The sequence below is a fragment of the Eptesicus fuscus genome, chromosome 5 (assembly GCF_027574615.1).
Source record: "Eptesicus fuscus isolate TK198812 chromosome 5, DD_ASM_mEF_20220401, whole genome shotgun sequence".
Taxonomy (NCBI): Eukaryota; Metazoa; Chordata; class Mammalia; order Chiroptera; family Vespertilionidae; genus Eptesicus; species Eptesicus fuscus.
Genome location: NC_072477.1, coordinates 74,977,826 through 74,987,677, shown reverse-complemented (window position 1 = coordinate 74,987,677; position 9,852 = coordinate 74,977,826). Strand labels below are relative to the sequence as shown.

The following is a 9,852-nucleotide window of genomic DNA, read 5'->3' as shown; positions in this document are numbered from 1 at the left end:
ATTTTTTGACTTGGCATAAATAAGATGCATATTTTTAATACACTTTTTTTTGTTATATATACAGTAATACTAGAGGCCTAGTGCACGAAATTTGTGCACTGGTGGTGGGGAGAGGAGGTGTTGGGTCCCCTTTAGCCTGGCCTGCAGCCTCTCACCATCTGGGACCCCTTGAGGGATGTCCACCATAGGGATCGGTCTTAAGCTGGCAGACAGACATCCCTCTCACTCGGGGACCCCTCGCTCCTTTCCACCCACCTGCTGGCTCCTTACCGCTCAGCTGGCTGCTCCTTAGTGCTGCTGCAGAGGTGGGAGAGGCTCTTGCCACCGCTGCTGCACTCACCATCCATGTGCACTCGCAATCCCCTCAGTGTACATGCATGCGGACTCCATGCTTCTGGCTGAACGATGCTCCCCATGGGAGCATACTGACCACTATTGGGAAGCTTCTGCATTGAGTGTCTGCCCCCTGGTGGTCAGTGCACATCATAGCGACTGATGCCTTAATGCTCACCTAGTCTTTTATTATATAGATAACATACAAGCAGAAAATGAACAAAATTAAGTCTAAAACTCAATAAATTAATCCAGAGTGAACATATCTTTGTTCACTATGATCTAGGTTAAGAAACTAAATTTTAACAGAAGCCCAGATGCATTTTAAGAGAAAAAGCAGAATCTGAAGCCATATACATATAGTATACAATTTCCTATGTTTTATAAAAACATATACATAGCATAGATAAAAGTGTAAAGAATTATGCACTAAAACATCAATGTTTTTATAGGTGATGAATATATAAGTAACATATTTATATTTTTTTATCAAGAATTTTATTATTTTATGTCTTTCTCAATATTTACCACCCACTTGGTAACTTAGAGAAATATACACCGGAACTTTCTAATTGAATAGTTACTTTCTATTGAATTGTTCCCAAAATTAGTTAATGAGAGCCTTTAGTTCTATGAACTCTATTCCTCGGTTTATCTCTAATTTATGGATCTCTGATAAGACTGTATTCCTGAAATTTCTATTTACTCAATGAATTGATGATGGAGCCCCAGACAGGCTGACATTGTTTATTCTCACTATAGAAATCAACATAATAAATTCGTGTGGACTCGGCGGCACTCACTGAACAGATCAGACTTCTCTCATATGTGCAGCTCGCTTGGCTTCCCTCTGCAACGATGTCTGATAAACCCAATATAACTGAGATTGAGAAATTTGATAAGTTGAAATTAAAGAAGACAGAACACAAGAGAAAAATCCACTGCCTTCAAAAGAAACGATTGAACAGGAGAAGCAAGCAGGCGAATTGTAATGAGGCTCGCACCGCCAATATGCACTGTATATTCCACAAGCATTGCCTTCTTATTTTACTTCTTTTAGCTGTTAAACTTTGTAAGATGCAAAGAGGTTGGATCAGTTTAAGTGACAACAAAGGTTGCACCTGTAGCTCCCATCTGCCTGGCTGCCTGGCTGGGAAGGGGGAGAACTTGCATGTTGGTGAAGGAACAAGCTGGGTGGGATGAGGGTGAAATCCAGAGTAAAAACCAAACTGGTCCAAGGGGTCCTGTGGGCTGTAAAATGCAGTTTAATCAGGGTGCCTTTTTGTTGTTGTTCAAATGATTTTAATTATTGGAATTCACAATTTTTTAAATATGCAAAAAAAAGTTTTAAAACCTGAAAAAAAAAGTGTATGAAATAGCAATGCTTATTGTTTGTGTCACCTCAGCTCTACATTAAAGCTTTAAACTTCTACTCTAAAGACATTTACTTTCTTTAAATTGAAAGACAGGCGTTTGTGCATTTCACTTAATATAAAAATATACAAATTCCTTATTGGGATAAAAATTCATCTTTTGCTGGCATTTTTACAGGAAATAAGGAGGGTGAGAGTGGGAGTAAATAAGAATTTTTCTCCCCCTTTCTGTGTTTCTGAGTGAATGATACTTGTTTTTTATTTAAACTGAAGGCAGTTAATTGGTGAATACTGCCACAAAAGCAACTTTGGCTCTTTGAAAAATTTAAAGGTCTTAAGGAAATAGATCATATATTGAGATCCAATCTTTCTTTCTGGGAAGTATTGAGAGGAAGATCTTCAGAAAAAGAAAACAATGATAATTGTTTTAACTGAGTGCAATCTTAGAAATCATCTTTCTTCAGGCTTTCATTTCTCTGAAAACAATTCTAAGGCTCAGAGAAGTCACATGGTTTGGCCACAGTCACTGCATGACCTGTTGACAGAGACCTTGAGTCCCAGCTGGGGGAGGGAGCTGGGTGTCCTGCACCAACACTTATGCGTGCACGCCCACACACGCACTCACGCACACACACAAGCTTGCTGAGAGTGGAATACTCTTTCCTGCTCTTGTAACACAACCATAGCACTGCTGAGGTCTGCCTTTATCCTCTATGAGAGATAAACTTGGAAAGGGGGCAAGGAAGTAGAGTAGCTGTGGCTCCTGTCCTCTTTGTAGCCCTTTTTGTTATTCACTAAGTAACACTTGATTATTTTGAAGGGATATTGGGCTCATATATACTAGTATACATTACTTTTGGAGCTTCTCTTTCTCTCATGAGATTATTGCATCTGTACTCATTGAATCCCCAGCTTAGTGCTCAGATGGTGCCGTTTCATGAATTGCCTCCAGGAAAGGTTCTGGCTGTGTACATGGAGCCCACACAAAGGGGAACATCAGGAGCAAGAGAGCACTTAGGACCTTCAGAGAGGAGGACATCTCAGTCACCAGGATCACCTGTGGTTCTCCATGGGAGAGAGAGGAAAACATAACTGCAGTACTGCCCTCAATTGGTGTCTTCAAATGAGGTCCACCTTAAAACTGCATTCCCTGCCAATGTAGACACTTAGGCTCAATTTTACCATTTGGTTCCAGACTAGAAGATGATAAATCTCATCCTACCTAGTAAAAGCGTAATATGCAAATTGATCTAACTCCGCTACACCTACAAGTCACACCCACCAGCCAATCAGGAGCAGATATACAAATAAACCCAACCAAGATGGCTATAGCCACAGAGAGCAAGGTTTCCCAGGTAACAGAGGAAACCAAGATTTCCGCCTGCCCTTGCAGGCCTAAGCCTCCTCTCAAGCTACAAAGTTTCAATTATAGAAGGTAAACAAATCCAAACAGAAATGGCGGCAGCCATGGAGCTGGAGAGAGCAGGCCAGGGTTGCCCCGGCAATGGAGGAAGCCAAGCTTTCCACCTCCCTGGCTGGCCTAGGCCTCCACTCCAGGCTACAAAGTTTCAATTATAGAAGGTGAATTAACCCCAACAGAAATGGCTGCCGGCCAGGGAGCGAGCAGGAGGCTTGGCTCCACTCCAGGATACAAAGTTTCAATTATAACAGGTAAATAAATTCCAGATACCAGGGCCTCCTCTTGGGTTGCCAGAGGGCGTGGCTGGCCTGCAAACCACCACAGGCCTCTTGCTCAGGCCACTCCATGCCCCAGGGGAACCCCAATCCTGATCCGGGACACCATTCAGGGCAAACCAGCTGGCCCCCACCCCTGCACCAGGCCTCTAGCCTATCTAATAAAAGAGTAATATGCAGATTGACCATCACTCCAACACACAAGATGGCTGCCCTCATGTGGTCAAAGATCCTGCCCCCATGTGGACACAAGATGGCCACCACAAGATGGCCAGCAGGGGAGGTTCTGTTGGGAGGCACCAGGCCTGCAAGGGAGGGCAGTTGGGAGGCACCAGGCCTGCAAGGGAGGGCAGTTGAGAGGGACCAGGCCTGCATGGGAGGGCAGTTGGAGGCAATCAACCCTGCAGGGGAGGTCAGTTAGGGGTGACCAGGCCAGCAGAAGAGGGAAGTTGGGGGCAAACAGGCTGGCAGGGGAGCAGTTAGGCATCAATCAGGCTGTCAGGGGAGTGGTTAGGGGGTGATCAGGCTGGCAGGCAGAAGCGATTAGGGGCAATCAGAAAGGCAGGTAGGCGAGCAGTTGGGAGCCAGCAGTCCTGGATTGAGAGAGTGATGTCCGACTGTCCGTTTAGGCCCAATTAAACGGGCAGTCGGACATCCCTTGAGGGGTCCCAGATTGGAGAGGGTGCAGGCTGGGCTGAGAGACACACCTCCCCTCCATGCATGAATTTCGTGCACTGGGCCTCTAGTTAGATAATAAAATTTACAAGAACTGAAAAATGCTAGAGCCTGAATGAGACAACAACAAAAATGGAGAATATAGATGAAATTTATTTTGAGAATTCTAAACACCACTTCACCCAAAACAAGGAGTGTTTTACAGTCCAGATGGGTTCTCATAAGAGAATGTGTCTGAAAGAGAATGGGACTTTAAGTTTTATGTCTGTGAAGTAGAAAAGGTTGTCACCCTTTAAGGGAATGTAGAAGATGAGTAGACTTGGGAAACATTTTCAAGCAGGAAGGCTTTGGCTCCCTGAAATCCTAGGCTGCAATTAAAACGGACTCTGCAATTGGGGCTTATCTCATCTTGACTTCCTCATAGCACTTCCCCAATGGCTGCCTGAAACATGGTAGCACTTCTGACTACCCACTTGCCTTCTCTGAGCCCATTTCCCTAATTATCATCATGCTGAGTCATCTTGATTTGCCATTAAGAATACCATCATAAAGGAAATGCAGTTTTGAAATAGTGTTCAAAGCAAAGATCAACCGAAGGACTTGTATGCATGCATATAAGCATAACCAATGGACACAAAACACGGAGGGGTGAGAGCATGTATGGGAGTGGGGTGTGGGGGGCAATGGTAAGATATGTACACATATAATACCTTAATAAAAAAAAATGAAGGAAAAAACAAACAAAACAAACAAACAAAAATAAAACAAAAAAATCCTAGCCAGGATGACTCAGTTGTTGAGTGTTAACCTATGAACCAGGAGGTCTTGGTTCAATTCCCAGTCAGGGCACATGCCCAGATTATGGGCTCGATCCCCAGAGTGGAGTGTGCAGGAGATAGCCAATTGGTGATTCTCTCTCATTATTGATGTTTCTATTTCTCCCTCTCCCTTCCTCTCTGAAATCAATAAAAATATTTAAAAAGAAAAACAAAAAAAAAAAAAAACAAAGCAACCAAATACCAAGATTAAAACTGCCCTCACAGGAACTGCTCTGGTCAAAATCAGGGCCTAGAGATGTTTGAAAAATTCTCCCCTTTAAACCAGCTCCCTGTCCTCAGTTACCACAAGGAGTTAACCTGGCCCTATAGAAACTCTAACCTAATTCTTAATATCTCACAATTGGTGTCCTCAAATGAGCCTAATAGTAGCTCCCTTACAGACCTGTGAGAGACTAATGGAATTTGCATGAGAGCACTTTTGGGGGTCTCGAGTGCTCTATCAGACACAGAATAAGGGATAGGCATGTTCTCATTTGTGGCACCCTATCCCTCACTCAAATGGCCTAAAGAGGATGAGAAGACCAAGATTTAAGCTGCTTCAATGTATTATGTTTGAAAATATTGGGGAGGAAGGGAAGTGTGAATTAGTAACATTAATGCTGAGTTAAATTCTTGTCTTTGCTTCTCACAAGTTGGATCGCTGCATTCTCAACTCTATCACCTAGAAGGTCAAGCAAGCCCCTTCCAGTGTTCCTGGGCCTTTTCCCCAGCCATGCTCAGTACCAAACCTTCTAACTCTAACTTTCCCTATTCAGATTCCATACTCACGTTCACAGGTCCGTGGGGATTAGTGTGTGAATCTACAGAACAGAGTCAGTGTTCTTTCCCTTTTCTTAGAGCTAAGAAGTCTGAGGCAGTGAGAAAGGAATAGATGTGAGAGGGGCAGTGTTTCAACTGATTGGCAGTGGTGGTGGGGAGAGGGGAGGAGAGGGGACAGCCTTACTATGTGCACCTGTTTATCTCCTCATCTAGAACACTGGAGGTCACTCTGAGGAGAGCCTGGAGCAAAGGGGTCATACATCAAAGGCAGTCTTCTGGGTACAAAGCAATGGCAAGGCCCTGGGGGCAGGAGCTAAAGAACAAAATTCAGCCAAGTAAGTTTGAAGATCTAATTGGCTTTATTAAGCAATTCAGGAATTAGGCAGCATGCCATCTAGCACTAGAAAGGCTCTTTGGAGAGCTGTACAAAATGGAAGGATTTATAGGCAGAAAGAGGGTGGGACTACGTAGTTAAAGACTGATTTATTTTAAACAAGGACACCTTCATTCGGGGGAAGGTGGGGAATCTTATCAGGCAGATTTCCTCAGCAGTGCTGATCAGGAAATTCCAAATTGAGTTGTTTACAATTCCATCTCTGGAAGAGGCTAAAAGTGAAATTTGGTTATTAAGTTTTTGTTTGGTGTCATGGTTTAACCAAAATGAATCACAATTTTATTCATGATTTTTCAAGCTTATGATTTTTTGACTGTACAGTGGTATGAAAGCAATATGCATTCAGTAGAAACTGTCTGGGCTAAGCTATGCTGTTCACTAGTGTTGAAAAGAATGGAGATGAAAACAGTCCAAAATGGAGTCACTTTTGATAACCATGTGAGTTAACAGATGCATTAATTAGCGTGATTGTAGTGATTCTTTCACAATGCATATGTATAATGAATCAGGTTGCATACCTTAAATATAAACAATGTATATCTGCTATAATTTAAGTATTTTCAGTTTAGTCCTTTCACACACACACACATATACACATGCGCGCGCACACACTCTTAGATACATACTTCCCTTCTTATTCCCCAATTTGTTTCAAAATATTCAAAGGGAAAAGGGAGGGGTGTGAGAATTGTCTTTAGTAAATGACACAAATGTTTCTGTGTCCTGGTCATTGATCCTATAGACTTTTTGTCATGGACCAGTTTATGAGGGTATTAAGGTGTTGGTGCATGTTTATAAACTAGAAAATAATTAAGAGGGTAGAAGAAGAAAAAAAAGAACCATAGCACCATCTTCACAGCTATCTGTAGTTTGACTTTTTATTTAAAATGTATTTTAATTGGTTTCAGAGAGGAAAAGCAATAGAAACATCAATGATGAGAGAGAATCACTGATTGGTTGCCTCCAGCATGGCCCACAATGAGGACTGGCTGGCCACTAGGCATGTGACCTGACCAGGAATCGAACTGTTGATCTCCTGGTTCACAGATCGATGCTCAACCACTGAGCTAGGCTGGCTGGGCTTGAGTTATTTATTAAAAGGAAAACATGAAAAATCTTTCCAGTTAGGAAGAGTGAATGAGTCCTAATGATCTAGGGCATTCTTAATACTCTGACTTGCTACAGTGATTCAAAAGTTTGGGAAGAGAAAAAGAAAATTCTTTGTGTCATAATCTTATTAGAACCAAACATAACAAGGTTATTGTTATACAGACAGAGCTCTCATTTTGCCAGTTCATATTTCCAAATTTTTAATGCTTTCCCCAACAGCTGACTGCTGGGAATACCAAAAAGCAGTTACTTTCAAAACACTCCTTGTGGTTAAGTAGAAAAAGTCCTGGATTAGTAGGCAGTTGAAGTGGATTTTTTGCTTCAGCTTTTCCACTAACTTCATGTTCGTCAGCAAATCCTTTAACTTTGGGCTCTTAAATGTAGCAATATCAGCATCACAGGGGTGCGTGGTACTAAAATGAGATAACTGAGATGGAAGCACCTTAAAATACTTGAAATGCTATATCATACATATAATGACTACATTCCAGAGGATAGGATCTCAGAGGGTTAAGCTGACCGTATTATAAAAGGAAGCAGAAGAGTTTGCTGGAAATATTATTATAGAAAAGCCCAGTCCCATTATAGGTTGATGCCTCCATTTCTCTTTGATATATTTAAAAGAATGGATTATATAGAGAAAAAGAAGTGGACGTAAAGAGAGAAAACTGCCTGAGATAGCTCAAATGCATTACTCATTGCTTGCTATTCAAAGAGTAAGTTAAAGGTCAACCACGGGGCTATAACCCCTGCAGGGTAGTATCTGTCAAAGTGCACAGGCACTGGGGCCAGGGGGAGGGGTGTGTTACCCTCACAGGTAATGACCACACGCCTAGTGCTGGCCCTGGCCCCATATCTGCAGTTGGGGGCTAGGGAACTTCCTGTGTCTCTGCAATCTGTAATACTCACTACACCCTCATGGAAGTTCATCTTGCCATTCTTGCACCAGATATTGATGGTGCTGCAGATGATACGAATATTTCAGATGTCTTTGTGGATGAAGGTGTTGAATTTCTTGCAATGAATGAAACTGAGTCATCCTCCATCTTTGCATCATCAAGTTACAGTGTTTAATGTCGCCAACTGTCACTGTAGGATCCACATGTTGCCACAGGAATTGTTGGTACATGGGCTGGCCATAGAGGGCTACACCACCCCCAGCCCCAGCCCCAGCTCCAGGCCCAGGAGGGTCAGCAGCTGTAGGGGGCCGCCTGAGAAGACACATGGGCATTTTCTCTTTAATTACCGTCAGCTGAGCTCAGGGCGATGGGCAGAGCCACGCCCTGGGAACATGCTTCCCCAATAAGGCTGGACATGTTAATCAGTTCTGACTTCATAGCAGCCCAGGTGTCGGCAGGGGCAAGACTAGATATGTAAATCTAGGCCTATAAAAATAAACGCGCTGGTGGCTTGTGTTGTCCTATGCTGCCTCTCCATCAGAGAGAAAATGGTGTCCCACCTGGCCCCCAGCTTTAAATCTATTTCTGCGTCTTCTTTGTTTATTTCTATTATTTCTCAATCCCTGGCCGCCTCCACTTATAACCGGTTCGTTCATCTCTCTTTCCGCGCAGGACTTGGAAAAGGGAGATCCCTGCCATGTATGGCTCCCACCGCTTCAGGCCCCCGCAAGCAGCAAGAGCAGAAGCAATGAAAGGGTCTTCTGTTGAGCCATCACTACCTTGGAGGTGCCTGGAGAGAAACCAAGAGGTAGGAGAAAGGAAGGTAACAAATGGGCACCAGAGAGAGGTGTTGAGAATGGCAAGTTGATATTTCCTCAACTCTATAGTCCACTCTTCCTCCCCACTTCTCTGCTCACAACTTTTCTCATCAGCTTCCCAAAGAGTGAAAAGTTTGCAAACATGATCTTCTCTGAAAGCAAGAGCTTTTCTCTTATAGAGAGACTCTGCTGTAGCCAGTACAATGACTCAGGGCAGAGACTGATGGGCTGGATGTCCAGGTGTTTATGTCCTGTATGGTCAGGGTGTGAAACAGGAGAAAAGGCAGATCTAAATGAAACTGAAGTTGTCTGTCTCTTGAGGAAATTCTCTAGTCATGTGATCTTTGGAGAGTGTTTGGTTCCCTAGAGACTCTGATTCCCAAAAGTTTGGATAGACAGGATATGCCAATGAGAGTTTATGAGCTGGTTTTAATTCCTGAAATCTGGGAATTGAGGAAGGTGTAAAAAAAAGGATAGAGTAATGTTTAGGGTTAGGCTTCCCTCTCATGTGTCTATTTTTTTAAATTAAATATTTTTCAATTATAGTTTATATTTAATATTATATTAGTTTTTGGTGTACCACATAGTGATTAGACATTTATATATCTTACAAAGTGGTCACTCCATAAGCCTAGTACCCATTTGACACCATTACAATGCTATTGACTATATTCCCTATGCTTACTTGACATCCCCATGACTATTTTAAAAACTGGCCATTTGTATTCTTTTTTTTTTTAATTTCTTTATTGATTAAGGTGTCACATATTTGTCCTCATCCCCCCATTCCCATCCCACACCCCTCCCCACGGATGCCCCAACCCCCTGTTGAACTTAACCGTTGGATAGGCTCATATGCATGCACACAAGTCCTTTGGTTGATCTCTCCCCCCTCCCCCCAACCTCCCCTATCCTCCCTCTGAGGCCCGATAGTCCGATCGATGCCTCCTTGTTTCT

General features: G+C 42.9%; 2 pseudogenes; one reads left to right on the top strand and one right to left on the bottom strand.

Annotated features, from left to right (window-relative positions):
- Positions 1 to 1,191: 1,191 nt before the first annotated feature.
- Positions 1,192 to 1,434, top strand: LOC114229637 (thymosin beta-4-like; annotated as a pseudogene).
- A 6,449-nt stretch (positions 1,435 to 7,883) lies between these two features.
- LOC129149044 (ribonuclease 4-like) lies at positions 7,884 to 8,850 on the bottom strand (annotated as a pseudogene).
- Between the last annotated feature and the right edge of the window lie 1,002 nt (positions 8,851 to 9,852).